This window comes from Lissotriton helveticus, chromosome 10 (genome assembly GCF_964261635.1).
Source record: "Lissotriton helveticus chromosome 10, aLisHel1.1, whole genome shotgun sequence".
NCBI classification, from domain to species: Eukaryota; Metazoa; Chordata; class Amphibia; order Caudata; family Salamandridae; genus Lissotriton; species Lissotriton helveticus.
The window spans coordinates 1196682300-1196703006 of record NC_136071.1 but is presented as its reverse complement, the minus strand read 5'-3'; the positions used below and the strand labels follow the sequence as shown (position 1 = coordinate 1196703006).

Below are 20707 nucleotides of genomic sequence, written 5' to 3'. Positions count from 1 at the left end.
ATGCATATATGGAATGCCTACCAGTGCATATGTGAAATGCCTACCAGTGCATATCTGGAATGCCTATCAATCCATATGGGAAATGCCTATCAAAGCCTATCTGGAATGCCTATCAATGCCTATCTGGAATGTCTATCAATGCCTATTTGGAATGTCTACCAATGCCTATCTGGAATGTCTATCAGTATCAATGCCTATCTGGAATGCCTATCAATGCCTATCTACAATGCTTATCAATGCCTATCAGAAAAGCCTATTTGGAATGCCTACCAATGCATATCTGGAATGCCTATCAATGCCTATCTGGAATGCCTATCAATGACTATCTGGAATGCGCACCAGTGAATATCTGAAATGCCTACCAGTGCATATGTGGAATGCCTACCAGTGCATATCTGGAATGCCTATCAAACCATATGGGAAATGCCTATCGATGCCTATCTGGAATGTCTATCAATGCCTATCTGGAATGCATATCAATGCCTTTCTGGAATGACTATCAATATGACTGTCAGTGATGCAGCACAGGGCAAAGAGAACAGTTTTTTCTACACAGTGGATAGCCCCTTACAAGACTTTTGTGTAAGGAAGCAGTTTGGTCTCTGCCCTACGGGCAATTACAATACAGGTGTTGTCAGCACCAACTTCCGGTCATGTACATTTCCTTTTCCAATAGAACAGTAGCAGGAATTGCCAGTTCCACGTTTAATTAACTATTCACATTTCCCCACGCCCAGCAAGACATTTGGCAAGCCCAGTAACAGCTTGACAGCGTCCACAGGCCTCCGTGGCCACCAGGGGGGTCACGTCAAGCCTATGTGGCCCCCAAACATTCTTTACTAGTGAGTGGCCTAGCCTAACCCTGCAGATGTACGTGGTAGTGGAAGTGGGGTGTCCGGTGGCTCAGTGGCCCAGCCTCCCTCTCCGCTATGAGTTTGCAGCCATGGGTGGGCTCAAGGGCTGTCTGGGTGGCGGGGGTTAAGGGAAAGGTAAAGGTAATCTCCTCGAGGTGCAGCTACCAGGGCTCTCTGTACTATAGGTCAGGAGTGTCTGTCTTCACCCAGTACTTGCCTCTCTGTAAATCAATGCTGGCCTCAACTATAACTGCGCCTGACTTAAACTCTCTCCTATTCACACGTGGTAGTAAGGGCTCTGCTGGCCACAGAGGGCACCCACAGAGGGCACCCACAGTGGGCCTTCTCCTATAATACACACCATACAGACCCCCAATGCACATGGCCTCCCAGTCACACTGCATTGTACCATCATGGCACCAGCCACACCCAGTCCAGACTCCAGTGCATCTGGCTCCCAGTCATAGAGCGCTAAGCCAACATGGCCCTTGCACTGGTTATCATCTGCCAGGCACCCACCATCAGCACCGTCACGTGACTGAGGCACTGCACGAATAGCACATAACTAACGACGAGAGGCCATGAAGACCTCTAGGGTCCTGTGGACTGAGCACTGCAAGAACAGCAAACCACTGATGAGAGGCAGAGAGTCTACAAAGACCCAGGAATTTAAGTGGGGGGGTGGTGGCGTCTGGGCCCACCCAGTTTTTTTTGACGGGCCTCGAAAGGGGGCTCTAGGGGGCTCTATTTTCGGGCCTTAAAGGTCAAAGTGAGGGTGAGCAGATGTCCCGGTTTTTGTTTGTTGTTACTAGTGTGGGTAACATGTCTTGATAGTGAAATACTGCCCATTTCGTTTTTCACTATTGAAAGGCTATCTTGCCCATAGGATAACATGGGGAATGCTGTGTGACATGTTTCCCTGCACATCTTCCCATAACGGCAAGATAGAGGTATGGAATCTGGTATCCCTGAACTCAGAATTTAATAACACATCCTTGAGTGAAGATGGGTTTTAAATTCTAAGTTTGGAAATAGCACTTTTAGAAAGTGACTATTTTCCTGTTCAACCTTTCTGTGTGCCTCTTCCTGGTTGTGAATTGACTGTCTGGTTTGTGAGTGACAAGGGCTGGGGGCGGCTCCAGGAGGCTGGCTGAGTCAGCACAAGGCTGAATAGACCCATCTGCATGTACTCTACATGCAGATGGGTGCACTCTGCCACCTTTGTGAGTGTGGGCCAGGGCCATCAGACGCACCGCAGGAGGTGGAGCCAGCATTGTGACAGGCAGGCAATGCTGGCTCCACCTCCTGCGGTGCATCTGATGGCCCCGGCCCACACTCACACAGGAAGAAGAGGCGCACTGGCAGATTGCACCCAGAAGTGGTTTAGATTGGGCCCAGGACCCCTCACACAAGAAGGACAAAGACTTTTGGGGTATAAAAGTAGGACTGGAGCCCCAGTAAAAATAGATTAGGAAACTTCGTGATCAAGAAGGAATCCGTGCTGAGTGTCTGGGAGCTGACCTTCAGTTCCTGTGCATTTTTGGAAATGAAAGTACCCCAGTGACCATCTATTTCGGCCTGCTGGAGCTGGCATAAGCAAATGCCCTTGGCGCAAAGACAGCTCTCCTAAGCTACTTCGAAAAAGTTGGACTCACAAAAAGTCTGCTACATGATATCTTGATTGCAGTATGTTCAGATAGAGCAGCAGTAATGTTTGGGACAAAAGGAGGAGTAGTAGCGTTGATGAAATCAGTATTTCCAAATCTGGTACTGACTTGGCACTGTTTGAGTCACAGACTAGACCTTGCTCTGGCAGATACAGTTGATGAGGTTGCCGGGGTCAATCCCTTCAAGATTTTCATGGACTCATTGTATGCCACATACAGCATGTCACCAAAACACCAGAGAGAGCTAAATCTTGCCGCCAGCGAGCACTGTGTACAGCTTCAGAAGATAGGGAAAATGCTTGATACTAGATGGGTCGCATCCAGTTACAGATCTGTGAAAGCTGTTTGGAACTGCTTCCCAGCCTCGTGCAAACATTTTGAGAAGCTTCTAAAGACCCATCCAGACCCATAAGAGACCGGAGTAAGTATGAAGGTCTCTTGAAGAAGCTTACAAACTATTCTTTTATCGGAGATTTGGGGGTAATGTGTGATGCACATCAAGAGCTCAAAGACGTATCAATCTCCTTACAGAGGAGGCACATTACAATTGTTACTGCCCACAGACTTTTGGTTTGTCAAGTACGTATATTTAGAGCAATGAAGGACTCACCAGCGGAGTTTGCTTCTGCGGCTCAGAGAGCAGTTGACGAGGGCAAATTCAAGAATGTTCCTCTTTTCCATGGTAGAAGTAACTCTGTTGCCCCTAATCCAAATCAGTTTGACCAAAGTCTGTCTGTAAATATCAATAAACGATGTGCCCCGGATTCTGAGAAAGAACTTATAGCCAGCTTCAGCGTGCCAGATGCAGGCAACGTGCCTTCTGGTGATGAATGCATTCTTTATGGTGAAAGAGACCCAGAAACTGTGTTCAGAGTTTCAGCTGCCAGCAAGAGATACTATCCAAGCTTTTAGACTTTTCAAGGATTTTGGTGGAAAGAAAACCCCTGAAGCATTAAAAAAGTTAGTTGTTTGCATGGAAACCCTGCCAGCAAGTAATGCGGATTGCGAGAGAAATTTCAGCGCAATGAATTTAGTTGCTAGTTCAACAAGGGCCTCTCTTCTTGTAGAGACCTTTTCTTCTTGCTTATGGGTAAAGCTCAATGGTCCTCCACTTGAAACATTTGACGCAAAACTGTAGGTAAAGAGTTGGCCGGCAAAAGGTAGAAGGTCTGCTGAAGAAAATTGTTGTGAGAAACCCCAGCAAAATAAACACAGCGACTATCTTCAAGGATTTTGGGAAATCCTGCAATAGATTTCTAAGTAATGTAAATCATTTTTGAATGTTTTAAAGTGTTTGGTATTTTACGGCTTATACTTAATAAATATACCTTTTTGCCTATTTTATTATCCTTTGCCGGATGTGACTTCATGATTTTCTTAAGCACACAATGCTAGTTATCTTGACTCAGGTCACGCCCCTACTTGGATAGGCCGCACCCCTTTAAGAAATTTGCCACACCCCTTTTAGAGCGCCATCAATTTTTTCCCCCCATTAAAGCCCTGCAAAGACCTCGGTTGTCCCGCAGACTAAGCACTGCAAGAACAGCACACGACTGATGACGAGAGGCCGGAGAGTTCAGCTTCATCTGAGCAACAATTTCAGACTCCAGCTGAGCCCATAACAAAGGTGGAATTTAAGGGACCATCAGGCCTCCTTTTGTTAGATTATCATTGGCTGGGAGCCACTTGGAGACCCACACCTACATCAAATGCAGAAGAGGGAAACAAAGGCACACAGCTTGTTAGCACTTCACAGATACTGGAGAAGTGTGGCTCAATGGTTAGAGCGGCAGACCCTGATGCAGAGGTCTAGCCCGGGACCAGGGTTCAATTCCCCGCCTCGGTGGGTCTTGAGCTCAAAAAATTCCACGGACCTGATAATTCTCGCCTCGGTGCCTATTCCAATCATGAGTCCCAACTCTGGGCAATAGCTTGCTTAATCTCCACAACGGCCTCCACAACGCTAAGGATGCCTGGCTCCACCTTGGGGGTGCCCAGGAGTGGACACCTCACAGGGAAAGCCAGGATGGGTTCCACAGCGGTATTCGTACAAGCGCCTTGAGACCCTTGCGGGTGAGTAGTGCGCTATACAAGTGTCAATTTACATTTATACTTAAGAGAAGCAACTACTTTCTTGCATCATAGATGGCCAGAGTCCCTCTACCAACTTCTGGAGTAAGCCTTGACTGTTTGCCTTCCTACCATTGGATAATGCACCCTACAAAGGAGGAACCGTGCTAATCCAATCAGAGTGCACAGGCACTGCTGGCCCATGAAGACTATGGTGAGAGGGCCCCTCAGTAACCAATGACCACCCAGGACCCAGAAGAAAGACCTCAGAGCTCTCCCAGTGCTCCCTAGACATGTAAGCATGGCTTTCATTGGCGAGAGGGTTGTAGGAGGGCGGGGCTGAAGAGCCGCAGCACCAGACAGGGTGGACACATGGAAAGAACTTTACAACTAATTCTCCTCGAAGAGTTTGTTTGAACGGCACTGAGAGATGCACTAAGCTACAGAAAGGTATAGAAAGGAATTTGGAATTTCTTGAAGAGTGCACGCCTCACGCCCTTGCAAGAAATGACTCACTGATATGAATGTGAGAATAATTAACCTTCTGGAAGAGCTGGTTCTGGATGAGCAGACATCACCATGGAAGCCAGATTCACCGGTCCACCTGCCGCACGTGTCGTCGACAGAGCCCAGGTGTACGAGCATGAACAGGTTCCTTGGTGACGCGACAGCGGGTCACGGCTCCATCAAGAGAAGGTGCAACCCAAGGCGGCTGAGAATGTCACCAGGAGGTTGGCACCTGCTCGGTTGCTAGTCATTACTGGTGGAATGTGAAAGGAATGGTAAAGTCACACACACCTGCTCTGCCCCTCTGGTAGAGACGCCCTACACACGCCTCATCGCCCTGGTCACCGGGTGAGGTCTCTGGGCAAGGGTTGACTAGAAGAACCATGTCTTAGGAAAGGATGAACCAAGATATCTAGATGTCGCTTAATCACCACCTTAGTCACACAACTCATCAGCATTCAATTCATCTTAATCCTGGTTCAATTTCCTGATGAAATTAATTTAATTTGAATTACCCGCCTTCCTTCGACTGCCTGCATTTAAATACCTGCTCAAAAGTCAGTCCGTCCACTCTCTGTAGTGACGAGTAAAGAGAAGGGAGCTGGGTGCATACATCACTCTCTGGAAACAATAGGTGGCTCAGTTATCTCTCTCTCTCCCTCCCACCCTCCTTCCCTTCCCCTTACCCTTCCCCCTCCCCCTCTCCTCCCCCTCTACTCCCCCTCTTCCCTCCCCTCCCTCCTGTTAGACCAAAGGATTCGAAAGAGGGGCTGACCACCTGACAGATGGGTACATCTTTGTCATCACGAGCAGGTTATTGATAACACCACAGAAAATGAGGAAATGCATATTTTTTACATGATTGTGTCACCACTCCTCTTGAAGAGACACACCGCAACAAAGGGATATGGATATGTTGTAGGCATATCATGTATCCCTCTCAATGGGTGGAACTCAACTTCAGAAATGTTGTAGGCGGAAGGCAAATACAAGGAAAATGATGGACAGAGCGCTGAAACTTTCCAGACACTCACCCACAGTCAACTGATCTGGGTTTAATCCATCACCATTCTTTAGTTCACTCAGCCACACCAGTTCAGACATGGCCATATGCAAATCAGTCTGACCCTGTGCCTCATGGGAGCAGTCCAGCCCGAACAAGCAAGCCAGGTCCTCCCTGGACCGGAAACAAGCTTCCTGGGACCGGTTTAGGGCATCACCCTTCATCAGCCAGGCTAGCCTGAATCCAGTGGTAAAGTGAGCAAGGGACCCACGTCTGGGCATAAGCTGGCAATTTAGGGCGAACAAAGCAAACACAAGGAGATGATGGACAAATCGCTGAAACTTTTCAAACACTCACCTCCAATCACAGATTGGGGTTGAATCCATCATCATTCTTTAGCTCACTCCACCACCCCAGTTCAGACCCAGCCATATGCAAATCAGTCTGACCCTGTGCCTCATGACGGGGCTCCAAGCGGCGTCATCGATAAACTAACAGCCTGCCATACACCGCTCGCTGGTACAACCTTTACAACAGGCACGTTGCCTTGTTTGTGCACTGTATTTAATCAGTAGAATGAGGGTGATTAAATACAGTGCATAAACAAGGCAACGTGCCTGTTGTATAGGTTGTACCAGCGAGCGGTGTATGGCAGGCTGTTAGTTTGTGAACACATAAATATTTGATGCCGCCATTATTCTATTGTCAAGTTTAGGACTGGTCTCTCTGTTCATTGTGTTAGTTTTGGTAATGTTTTGTTTCTTTTTGGTCATTTATGTGTTGAATTACATATGTGCTGTAATTATTTTTGATGTAATGCTGAATGTTTCTAAAAATGCATTGTCTTTCTTTTTGACATGATTTAAATGGTCAATATATCGAATAATCAAATGAAAGCTAGAAAGGTGAAATAAAGACACCTCACCACTTTAGTTGTGAAAGTGTTTTTTGAATGCTTAAACGCACGCCCAAACAGCCCTTTGTTGTAAATTGTTATTGTGGCCTAGTTTGGGTGTTAGTACAGGCCCAACCCCTATATTATAAAAAAACTAGAGACAGAAGCGGTCAGGAGGAACTGGCCCAGGGGTCCAGACAGAGCCGGAGCTGATCCTCTGGACACCGGGGTCCAAGTGGACTCCAACGCTGGGCCTGGGCGGAGTTTAAAGAACTCGAGGAAGTGACCACAAAACACCGCCACAGGGGGGTGCACCTGGTCAGGCCCAGTGCTGGAAATGGAAAAATAGAAGTGCAGGCACTTTGTACCAGAGTACCTGCTTGTTTCTGAGAAGTGCCGGTACTCCCCAATTAAAAGTATTATGTCACTCTTGAAAAGTGCTGGTACTCCGTACCGGACAGTACCGGCCCATTTAAAGCACTGGTCATGCCTGTTCAAGTTGCTTTTCATAACCGGGTGTTTGTCCAGTGCTATAAAATAAACATGAATGGCACAATGAGCAGCACAAGAGGGCGCAGCGCAAGAGGGCGCTGCTTCTTTTCTGCAATGTTTAGAGGGCGCTGCTTCTTTTCTGCAATGTTTTTTTAGAATGAAAGGAGATCCTTGTCTCAGAGCGATACCAAAGGGGCGGAGCAAATCAAACACTCACCCCCAGTCAACTGATCTGGGTTTAATCCATCATCATTCTTTAGCTCACTCTGCCACCCCTGTTCAGACATGGCCATAAATCAGTCTGACCCTGTGCCTCATGGGAACAGTCCAGCCCGAACTGCCAAGCCATGCCTTCCCTGGGCCAGAAACAAGCTTCCGAGCACCGGTTTCTGGCATTCCAGCCGTCTTCAGCCCGGCTTGCTTGAATCCAGTGGCAAAGTGAGCAAGGGACTCATGTCTGGGCATACCCTGCCCACATAGGGTGAACAAAGAAAAACCAAAAGAAATGATGGACGGAGCGTTGACAATACAAGCACTCACCCCCAGTCAACTGATCTGGGTTTAATCCATCACCATTCTTTAGCTAACTCCGCCACCCCAGTTCCGACATGGCTCTATGCAAATCAGTCTGACCCTGTGCCTCATGGGAACAGTCCAGAGCGAACTGCCAAGCCATGCCTGCCCTGGACCGGAATCAAGCTTCCTGGGACCGGTTTCGGGCATTACAGCCTTCTTCAGCCCGGCTTGCTTGAATCCAGTGGCAAAGTGAGCAAGGGACTCACGTCTGAGCATACCCTGCCACACTTATGGCGAACAAAGAAAACACAAGGAGATGATGGACGGAGCGCTGAAACTTTTCACACTCTCAGGGCACTTGGATAATGTGACCCACAGAGGTGCCAGGATCACACGGTGTGTGCGCAGGGTAACCAGGAACCATCTAGAATATTAAGAAGCCACTTAGCCCTGGCTGATCCTGACGCACGGTGGCTCTCGCTGGACTCAAGATGCCCTGGTGTGACACAACCGTGGTGCTCCCTCTCACACTCCAGCAGAACTGCTGGGTCAAGCCACTAGGGCGTGAGACACCTCCTGACCTCACGCACAGCACCAAACTCACGCCCCTCAGGCCACGCCTCCACCAGCACCGCCCCCGCCAGGCACCAGAAACTGAGTAGCTGCTTGAACCAGCACTTGAGGGTGAGGAAAGCACTATACACCCCTATGAGGCACTACAAGGTGGGGGTCCCACCTTGTAGTGTCTTGAAGGGATCCTCGCACATCCAAACCTAGCCCTTCCCGTTCACCTGTAGCGCTTTGAAGGTCCAGCGTCTGCCATACGCGCTACAAAGACAATCAGCCTAGAACTGGCGCAGAGTCTGAAAAACGCAGCCCTGTCAGAGGGATTGAGACACCTAGATACCCTCACAGCCCCGTCTGTGTCGCAGCCACAGAGCTTGGCCAGAGACAGTGAAATGTCCTCAGAGAGAGGTCTGTCACCCCCTCACTGCGGGGCAAAGAGACAGTCAAAGGAAGGAACGCGCACAGACACCACACACACTGACACATAGTGATGGAGAGGGGGTGAGGGGGACATTTTAATAGATCAGAAGAAGGGCACATACATGTGCGCGAGGGTTAGACACAGGTAACCGTGTGTACTGTGTACATGACACATGCGCACCTCTGTCAGAGTGAAACGCGCCCCGCGGGTCTCCGTGGAGGGAGGAAAGAGAAACTGAGCGCGAAGAGTTAATGTCCAAGATCACACTGCGGCTGTGAGGGGCGCTGGGATCTGTGGCCCCAGAACCTATTCCCGCGCCCCCAGGGCCCGGCGGTAACATCCACAGTAACTCCCCTGACACCCACCCTCGAGTGCCGGGGGTAACATCACTGCCCCCCCTCGCCTCCTCCCTGGGAGCCCGTCCTGTTTGTGCTCAGTGGTGCCCCCACCTGCACTCACTGAGCCACTGCTGCACCGACCCCCTGAGCGCCCGTGACCCTAGCCCCGCCCCAGTGCCCGCGGGTATCATCAGACCTCCCCCCCACCCCCCCCAGCCCCCTCCCGAGGTCGCCCCAGGTACTCACTGAGCCGCTCCTGCGCCGTCCTCCTGCGCCGTCCTCCTGCGCCGTCCTCTGCTCCCGCGGAACCGGTCTGCTATATATACCCGGGGAGGCACAGACGAGCAGGGCAGGGCGGGGGCAGTGCCACTCCCTGCCCCCGCCCGCCCCGCACCTGTCCGTGCCCAGGGGCAGGCGGCAGCAGCGGCCTGGGCCCAGCGAGCCACCGTCCATGAGGGGCTCCCTGACAACCCCAACCCTCACGGCCAGACCCCAACCATCACACCCAGACCCCAACCCTCACTGCCAGACCCCAACCCTCACTGCCAGGCCCCAACCCTCACTGCCAGACTCCAACCCTCACTGCCAGACCCCAACCCTCACTGCCAGACTCCAACCCTCACTGCCAGACCCCAACCCTCACTGCCAGGCCACAACCCTCACTGCCAGGCCCCAACCCTCACTGCCAGACCCCCCAACCCTCACTGCCAGACCCCCAACCCTCACTGCCAGACCCCCAACCCTCACTGCCAGACCCCCAACCCTCACTGCCAGACCCCAACCCTCACTGCCAGGCCACAACCCTCACTGCCAGGCCCCAACCCTCACTGCCAGACCCCCCAACCCTCACTGCCAGACCCCCAACCCTCACTGCCAGACCCCCAACCCTCACTGCCAGACCCCCAACCCTCACTGCCAGACCCCAACCATCACTGCCAGGCCCCCAACCCTCACTGCCAGGCCACAACCCTCACTGCCAGGCCCCAACCCTCACTGCCAGACCCCCCAACCCTCACTGCCAGACCCCCAACCCTCACTGCCAGACCCCCAACCCTCACTGCCAGACCCCCAACCCTCACTGCCAGACCCCAACCATCACTGCCAGGCCCCCAACCCTCACTGCCAGACAACAACCCTCACTGCCACACCCCCAACCCTCACTGCCAGACCCCAAACCTCACTACCAGACCCCGACCCTCGCTGCCAGGCCCCCAACCCTGACTGCCAGACCCCCAACCCTCACTGCCAGACCCCCAACCCTCACTGCCAGACCCCAAACCTCACTGCCAGACCCCAACCCTCACAGCCAGACTCCAACCCTCACTGCCAGACCCCAACCCTCACAGACATACTTCAACCCTCACTGCCAGACCCCCAACCCTCACTGCCAGACCCCCAACCCTCACTGCCAGACCCTAACCCTCACTGCCAGGCCCCAACCCTCACTGCCAGACCACAACCCTCACTGCCAGGCCCCAACCCTCACTGCCAGACCCCAACCCTCACAGCCAGACTCCAACCCTCACTGCCAGACCCCAACCCTCACAGACATACTTCAACCCTCACTGCCAGACCCCCAACCCTCACTGCCAGACCCCCAACCCTCACTGCCAGACCCTAACCCTCACTGCCAGGCCCCAACCCTCACTGCCAGACCACAACCCTCACTGCCAGGCCCCAACCCTCACTGCCAGACCCCAACCCTCACTGCCAGGCCCCCAACCCTCACTGCCAGACCCCAACCCTCACTGCCAGACCCCAACCCTCACTGCCAGATCCCAACCCTCACTGCCAGACCCCAACCCTCACTGCCCGACCCCAACCCTCACTGCCAGACCCCAACCCTCACTGCCAGACCCCAACCCTCACTGCCAGGCCCCAATCCTCACTGCCAGACCCCAACCCTCACTGCCAGGCCCCCAACCCTCACTGCCAGACCCCAACCCTCACTGCCAGACTCCAACCCTCACTGCCAGACTCCAACCCTCACTACCAGGCCCCAACCCTCACTACCAGCCCCCAACCCTCAATGCCAGACCCAACCCTCACTGCCAGGTCCCAACCCTCACTGCCAGACCCCAACCCTCACTGCCAGACCCAACCCTCACTGCCAGGTCCCAACCCTCACTGCCAGACTCCAACCCACACTGCCAGGTCCCAACCCTCACTGCCAGACCCCCAACTCTCACTGCCAGACCCCAACCCTCACTAGTGCCAGACTCCAACCCTCACTGCCAGACTCCAACCCTCACTACCAGGCCCCAACCCTCACTGCCAGAACCCCAACCCTCACTGACAGGCCCACAACCCTCACTGCCAGGTCTGAATCCATCACTGACAGAACCCAACCCTCACTGCCAGGTCTGAATCCATCACTGCCAGAACCCAACCCTCACTGCCAGGTCTGAATCTATCACTGCCAGGCCCCAACCCTCACTGCCAGGTCTGAATCTATCACTGCCAGACCCCCACCCCTCACTGCCAGACCCTAACCCTCACTGCCAGGCCCCAACCCTCACTGCCAGACCCCAAACCTCACTGCCAGACCCAACCCTCACTGCCAGGTCCCAACCCTCACTGCCAGACCCCCAACCCTCACTGCCAGACTCCAACCCTCACTGCCAGACTCCAACCTTGACTACCAGGCCCCAACCCTCACTGCCAGGCCCCAACCCTCACTGCCAGAACCCAACCCTGACTGCCAGACCCCAACCCTCACTGCCAGACCCCAACCCTCACTGCCAGACCCTCAACCCTCACTGCCAGACCCCCAACCCCCACTTCCAGGTCTGAATCTATCACTGCCAGACCCCCAACCCTCACTGCCAGGTTCAATCTATCACTACCAGACCCCCAGCCCTCACTGCCAGACCCCAACCCTCACTACCAGACCCCAACCCTCACTGCCAGACCCCAACCCTCACTGCCAGACCCCCAACCCTCACTGCCAGACCCCCAACCCTCACTGCCAGGTCTGAATCTCTCACTGCCAGACCCCCAACCATCACTGCCAGGTCTGAATCGATCACTGACAGACCCCCAACCTCACTGCCAGGTCTGAATCTATCGCTGCCAGACCCCAACCCTCACTGCCAAGTTGAATCTATCACTGCCAGACCCCCAGCCCTCACTGCCAGACCCCAACCCTCACTACCAGACCCCCAACCCTCACTGCCAGACCCCAACCCTCACTGCCAGACCCCCAACCCTCACTGCCAGGTCTGAATCTATCACTGCCAGACCCCAACCCTCACTGCCAGACCCCAACCTTCGCTGCCAGGCCTGAATCTATCACTGCCAGACACCCAACCCTCACTGCCAGGTCTGAATGTATCACTGCCAGGCCCCAACCCTCACTGCCAAACCCCAACCCTCACTGCCAGACCAAAACCCGCACTGCCAGGTCTGAATCTATCACTGCCTGACCCCAACCCTCACTGCTAGACCCCAACCCTCACTGCCAGACACCCAACCCTCACTGCCAGGTCTGGATCTATTACTGCCAGACCCCAGCCCTCACTGTCAGACCCCAGCCCTCACTGCCAGACCCCAACCCTTAGTACCAGACCCCCAACACTCACTACCAGACCCCAACCCTCACTGCCAGACCCCCAACCCTCACTGCCAGGTCTGAATCTATCACTGCCAGACCCCAACCCTCACTGCCAGGTCTGAATCTATCACTTAACAACAAGGGGTGGTGATGGACAGAGTTTCTGAAGTAAGCAGAATACTCTCACCCAGTCAAGAGATCAGGGCTAGATCCAACACCGTTTTTTAGCTCACTACACCATCCCAGTTCAGAACCTGGCTTAATGCAAATTAGTCTGTTCCTGTCCCAGTGCATGATGGGAACAGGGCAAACCAAACTACCAAGCCAATTCTTACACTGGGAAGGAAACAAGCTTCCGGCGACCAGTTTCTGGCATTTCAGCCGTCGTCGGCCCGGCTTGCTTGAATCCTGATGGTGCAATGAGCAAGGGACTCACATCTGAGTATACCCTTCCACGCTTAGGGTGGACAAAATATTTAACAACAAGGTGTGGTGATGGACAGAGTTTCTGAATTAAGCAGAATACTCTCACCCAGTCAAGAGATCAGGGCTAGATCCAACACCGTTTTTTAGCTCACTGCACCATCCCAGTTCAGAACCTGGCTATATGCAAATTAGTCTGTTCCTGTCCCAGTGCATGATGGGAACAGGGCAAACCAAACTACCAAGCCAATTCTTACACTGGGAAGGAAACAAGCTTCCGGGGACCGGTTTCTGGCATTTCAGCCGTCGTCGGCCCAGCTTGCTTGAATCCTGATGGTGCAATGAGCAAGGGACTCACATCTGAGTATACCCTTCCACGCTTAGGGTGGACAAAATATTTAACAACAAGGGGTGGTGATGGACAGAGTTTCTGAAATAAGCAGAATACTCTCACCCAGTCAAGAGATCAGGGCTAGATCCAACACCGTTTTTTAGCTCACTGCACCATCCCAGTTCAGAACCTGGCTATATGCAAATTAGTCTGTTCCTGTTATGATGGGAACAGGGCAAACCAAACTACCAAGCCAATTCTTACACTGGGAAGGAAACAAGCTTCCGGGGACCGGTTTCTGGCATTTCAGCCGTCGTCGGCCCGGCTTGCTTGAATCCTGATGGTGCAGTGAGCAAGGGACTCACATCTGAGTATACCCTTCCACGCTTAGGGTGGACAAAATATTTAACAACAAGGGGTGGTGATGGACAGAGTTTCTGAATTAAGCAGAATACTCTCACCCAGTCAAGAGATCAGGGCTAGATCCAACACCGTTTTTTAGCTCAATGCACCATCCCAGTTCAGAACCTGGCTATATGCAAATTAGTCTGTTCCTGTCCCAGTGCATGATGGGAACAGGGCAAACCAAACTACCAAGCCAATTCTCACACTGGGAAGGAAACAAGCTTCCGGGGACCGGTTTCTGGCATTTCAGCCGTCGTCGGCCCAGCTTGCTTGAATCCTGATGGTGCAATGAGCAAGGGACTCACATCTGAGTATACCCTTCCACGCTTAGGGTGGACAAAATATTTAACAACAAGGGGTGGTGATGGACAGAGTTTCTGAAATAAGCAGAATACTCTCACCCAGTCAAGAGATCAGGGCTAGATCCAACACCGTTTTTTAGCTCACTGCACCATCCCAGTTCAGAACCTGGCTATATGCAAATTAGTCTGTTCCTGTTATGATGGGAACAGGGCAAACCAAACTACCAAGCCAATTCTTACACTGGGAAGGAAACAAGCTTCCGGGGACCGGTTTCTGGCATTTCAGCCGTCGTCGGCCCGGCTTGCTTGAATCCTGATGGTGCAGTGAGCAAGGGACTCACATCTGAGTATACCCTTCCACGCTTAGGGTGGACAAAATATTTAACAACAAGGGGTGGTGATGGACAGAGTTTCTGAATTAAGCAGAATACTCTCACCCAGTCAAGAGATCAGGGCTAGATCCAACACCGTTTTTTAGCTCAATGCACCATCCCAGTTCAGAACCTGGCTATATGCAAATTAGTCTGTTCCTGTCCCAGTGCATGATGGGAACAGGGCAAACCAAACTACCAAGCCAATTCTTACACTGGGAAGGAAACAAGCTTCCGGGGACCGGTTTCTGGCATTTCAGCCGTCGTCGGCCCGGCTTGCTTGAATCCTGATGGTGCAATGAGCAAGGGACTCACATCTGAGTATACCCTTCCACGCTTAGGGTGGACAAAATATTTAACAACAAGGGGTGGTGATGGACAGAGTTTCAGAATTAAGCAGAATACTCTCACCCAGTCAAGAGATCAGGGCTAGATCCAACACCGTTTTTTAGCTCACTGCACCATCCCAGTTCAGAACCTGGCTATATGCAAATTAGTCTGTTCCCGTCCCAGTGCATGATGGGAACAGTGCAAACCAAACTACCAAGCCAATTCTTACACTGGGAAGGAAACAAGCTTCCGGGGACCGTTTTCTGGCATTTCAGCCGTCGTCGGCCCGGCTTGCTTGAATCCTGATGGTGCAATGAGCAAGGGACTCACATCTGAGTATACCCTTCCACGCTTAGGGTGGACAAAATATTTAACAACAAGGGGTGGTGATGGACAGAATTTCTGAATTAAGCAGAATACTCTCACCCAGTCAAGAGATCAGGGCTAGATCCAACACCGTTTTTTAGCTCACTGCACCATCCCAGCTCAGAACCTGGCTATATGCAAATTAGTCTGTTCCTGTCCCAGTGCATGATGGGAACAGGGCAAACCAAACTACCAAGCCAATTCTCACACTGGGAAGGAAACAAGCTTCCGGGGACCGGTTTCTGTCATTTCAGCCGTCGTCGGCCCGTTTTTGGCCACTATAGGTGTGGCAGGGTATACTCAGACATGAGTCCCTTGCTCACTGCTCCATCAGGATTCAAGCAAGCCGGGCCGACGACGGCTGTAATGCCAGAAACCGGTCCCCGGAAGCTTGTCTCCTTTCTGGTGAAGAATTGGCTTGGTAGTTTGGTCTGCCCTGTTCCCATGATGCACTGGGCCAGGGACAGACTAATTTGCATATAGCCAGGTTCTGAGCTGGGATGGGGCAGTGAGCTAAATAACGGTGATGGATCAAGCCCTGATCTTTGGACTGGGTAAGAGTGGTCTGCTTAATTCAGACACTCTGTTCATCACCACCCCCTTTTCTGAATCGTTTTTGGCCACTATAGGTGTGGCAGGGTATACTCAGACATGAGTCCCTTGCTCACTGCTCCATCAGGATTCAAGCAAGCCGGGCCGACGACGGCTGTAATGCCAGAAACCGGTCCCCGGAAGCTTGTCTCCTTTCTGGTGAAGAATTGGCTTGGTAGTTTGGTCTGCCCTGTTCCCATGATGCACTGGGCCAGGGACAGACTAATTTGCATATAGCCAGGTTCTGAGCTGGGATGGGGCAGTGAGCTAAATAACGGTGATGGATCAAGCCCTGATCTTTGGACTGGGTAAGAGTGGTCTGCTTAATTCAGACACTCTGTTCATCACCACCCCCTTTTCTGAATCGTTTTTGGCCACTATAGGTGTGGCAGGGTATACTCAGACATGAGTCCCTTGCTCACTGCTCCATCAGGATTCAAGCAAGCCGGGCCGACGACGGCTGTAATGCCAGAAACCGGTCCCCGGAAGCTTGTCTCCTTTCTGGTGAAGAATTGGCTTGGTAGTTTGGTCTGCCCTGTTCCCATGATGCACTGGGCCAGGGACAGACTAATTTGCATATAGCCAGGTTCTGAGCTGGGATGGGGCAGTGAGCTAAATAACGGTGATGGATCAAGCCCTGATCTTTGGACTGGGTAAGAGTGGTCTGCTTAATTCATACACTCTGTTCATCACCACCCCCTTTTCTGAATCGTTTTTGGCCACTATAGGTGTGGCAGGGTATACTCAGACATGAGTCCCTTGCTCACTGCTCCATCAGGATTCAAGCAAGCCGGGCCGACGACGGCTGTAATGCCAGAAACCGGTCCCCGGAAGCTTGTCTCCTTTCTGGTGAAGAATTGGCTTGGTAGTTTGGTCTGCCCTGTTCCCATGATGCACTGGGCCAGGGACAGACTAATTTGCATATAGCCAGGTTCTGAGCTGGGATGGGGCAGTGAGCTAAATAACGGTGATGGATCAAGCCCTGATCTTTGGACTGGGTAAGAGTGGTCTGCTTAATTCAGACACTCTGTTCATCACCACCCCCTTTTATGAATCGTTTTTGGCCACTATAGGTGTGGCAGGGTATACTCAGACATGAGTCCCTTGCTCACTGCTCCATCAGGATTCAAGCAAGCCGGGCCGACGACGGCTGTAATGCCAGAAACCGGTCCCCGCGAGCTTGTCTCCTTTCTGGTGAAGAATTGGCTTGGTAGTTTGGTCTGCCCTGTTCCCATGATGCACTGGGCCAGGGACAGACTCATTTGCATATAGCCAGGTTCTGAGCTGGGATGGGGCAGTGAGCTAAATAACGGTGATGGATCAAGCCCTGATCTTTGGACTGGGTAAGAGTGGTCTGCTTAATTCAGACACTCTGTTCATCACCACCCCCTTTTCTGAATCGTTTTTGGCCACTATAGGTGTGGCAGGGTATACTCAGACATGAGTCCCTTGCTCACTGCTCCATCAGGATTCAAGCAAGCCGGGCCGACGACGGCTGTAATGCCAGAAACCGGTCCCCGGAAGCTTGTCTCTTTTCTGGTGAAGAATTGGCTTGGTAGTTTGGTCTGCCCTGTTCCCATGATGCACTGGGCCAGGGACAGACTAATTTGCATATAGCCAGGTTCTGAGCTGGGATGGGGCAGTGAGCTAAATAACGGTGATGGATCAAGCCCTGATCTTTGGACTGGGTAAGAGTGGTCTGCTTAATTCAGACACTCTGTTCATCACCACCCCCTTTTCTGAATCGTTTTTGGCCACTATAGGTGTGGCAGGGTATACTCAGACATGAGTCCCTTGCTCACTGCTCCATCAGGATTCAAGCAAGCCGGGCCGACGACGGCTGTAATGCCAGAAACCGGTCCCCGGAAGCTTGTCTCCTTTCTGGTGAAGAATTGGCTTGGTAGTTTGGTCTGCCCTGTTCCCATGATGCACTGGGTCAGGGACAGACTAATTTGCATATAGCCAGGTTCTGAGCTGGGATGGGGCAGTGAGCTAAATAACGGTGATGGATCAAGCCCTGATCTTTGGACTGGGTAAGAGTGGTCTGCTTAATTCAGACACTCTGTTCATCACCACCCCCTTTTCTGAATCGTTTTTGGCCACTATAGGTGTGGCAGGGTATACTCAGACATGAGTCCCTTGCTCACTGCTCCATCAGGATTCAAGCAAGCCGGGCCGACGACGGCTGTAATGCCAGAAACCGGTCCCCGGAAGCTTGTCTCCTTTCTGGTGAAGAATTGGCTTGGTAGTTTGGTCTGCCCTGTTCCCATGATGCACTGGGCCAGGGACAGACTAATTTGCATATAGCCAGGTTCTGAGCGGGGATGGGGCAGTGAGCTAAATAACGGTGATGGATCAAGCCCTGATCTTTGGACTGGGTAAGAGTGGTCTGCTTAATTCAGACACTCTGTTCATCACCACCCCCTTTTCTGAATTATTTTTGGCCACTATAGGTGTGGCAGGGTATACTCAGACATGAGTCCCTTGCTCACTGCTCCATCAGGATTCAAGCAAGCCGGGCCGACGACGGCTGTAATGCCAGAAACCGGTCCCCGGAAGCTTGTCTCCTTTCTGGTGAAGAATTGGCTTGGTAGTTTGGTCTGCCCTGTTCCCATGATGCACTGGGCCAGGGACAGACTAATTTGCATATAGCCAGGTTCTGAGCTGGGATGGGGCAGTGCGCTAAATAACGGTGATGGATCAAGCCCTGATCTTTGGACTGGGTAAGAGTGGTCTGCTTAATTCAGACACTCTGTTCATCACCACCCCCTTTTCTGAATCGTTTTTTGGCCACTATAGGTGTGGCAGGGTATACTCAGACATGAGTCCCTTGCTCACTGCTCCATCAGGATTCAAGCAAGCCGGGCCGACGACGGCTGTAATGCCAGAAACCGGTCCCCGGAAGCTTGTCTCCTTTCTGGTGAAGAATTGGCTTGGTAGTTTGGTCTGCCCTGTTCCCATGATGCACTGGGCCAGGGACAGACTAATTTGCATATAGCCAGGTTCTGAGCTGGGATGGGGCAGTGAGCTAAATAACGGTGATGGATCAAGCCCTGATCTTTGGACTGGGTAAGAGTGGTCTGCTTAATTCAGACACTCTGTTCATCACAACCCCCTTTTCTGAATCGTTTTTGGCCACTATAGGTGTGGCAGGGTATACTCAGACATGAGTCCCTTGCTCGCTGCTCCATCAGGATTCAAGCAAGCCGGGCCGACGACGGCTGTGATGCCAGAAACCGGTCCCCGGAAGCTTGTCTCCTTTCTGGTGAAGAATTGGCTTGGTAGTTTGGTCTGCCCTGTTCCCATGATGCACTGGGCCAGGGACAGACTAATTTGCATATAGCCAGGTTCTGAGCTGGGATGGGGCAGTGAGCTAAATAACGGTGATGGGTCAAGCCCTGATCTTTGGACTGGGTAAGAGTGGTCTGCTTAATTCAGACACTCTGTTCATCACCACCCCCTTTTCTGAATCGTTTTTGGCCACTATAGGTGTGGCAGGGTATACTCAGACATGAGTCCCTTGCTCACTGCTCCATCAGGATTCAAGCAAGCCGGGCCGACGACGGCTGTAATGCCAGAAACCGGTCCCCGGAAGCTTGTCTCCTTTCTGGTGAAGAATTGGCTTGGTAGTTTGGTCTGCCCTGTTCCCATGATGCACTGGGCCAGGGACAGACTAATTTGCATATAGCCAGGTTCTGAGCTGGGATGGGGCAGTGAGCTAAATAACGGTGATGGATCAAGCCCTGATCTTTGGACTGGGTAAGAGTGGTCTGCTTAATTCATACACTCTGTTCATCACCACCCCCTTTTCTGAATCGTTTTTGGCCACTATAGGTGTGGCAGGGTATACTCAGACATGAGTCCCTTGCTCACTGCTCCATCAGGATTCAAGCAAGCCGGGCCGACGACGGCTGTAATGCCAGAAACCGGTCCCCGGAAGCTTGTCTCCTTTCTGGTGAAGAATTGGCTTGGTAGTTTGGTCTGCCCTGTTCCCATGATGCACTGGGCCAGGGACAGACTAATTTGCATATAGCCAGGTTCTGAGCTGGGATGGGGCAGTGAGCTAAATAACGGTGATGGATCAAGCCCTGATCTTTGGACTGGGTAAGAGTGGTCTGCTTAATTCAGACACTCTGTTCATCACCACCCCCTTTTATGAATCGTTTTTGGCCACTATAGGTGTGGCAGGGTATACTCAGACATGAGTCCCTTGCTCACTGCTCCATCAGGATTCAAGCAAGCCGGGCCGACGACGGCTGTAATGCCAGAAACCGGTCCCCGGAAGCTTGTCTCCTTTCTGGTGAAGAATTGGCTTGGTAGTTTGGTCTGCCCTGTTCCCATGATGCACTGGGCCAGGGACAGACTCATTTGCATATAGCCAGGTTCTGAGCTGGGATGGGGCAGTGAGCTAAATAACGGTGATGGATCAAGCCCTGATCTTTGGACTGGGTAAGAGTGGTCTGCTTAATTCAGACACTCTGTTCATCACCACCCCCTTTTCTGAATCGTTTTTGGCCACTATAGGTGTGGCAGGGTATACTCAGACATGAGTCCCTTGCTCACTGCTCCATCAGGATTCAAGCAAGCCGGGCCGACGACGGCTGTAATGCCAGAAACCGGTCCCCGGAAGCTTGTCTCTTTTCTGGTGAAGAATTGGCTTGGTAGTTTGGTCTGCCCTGTTCCCATGATGCACTGGGCCAGGGAC

General features: G+C 52.1%; 1 protein-coding gene across 1 annotated transcript in view; it reads right to left on the bottom strand.

Moving 5' to 3' along the window:
- Positions 1 to 20707, bottom strand: part of LOC144784940 (uncharacterized) — a 327184-nt gene that overhangs the window by 51933 nt on the left and 254544 nt on the right. The gene's annotated exons all lie outside the window — the stretch shown is intronic.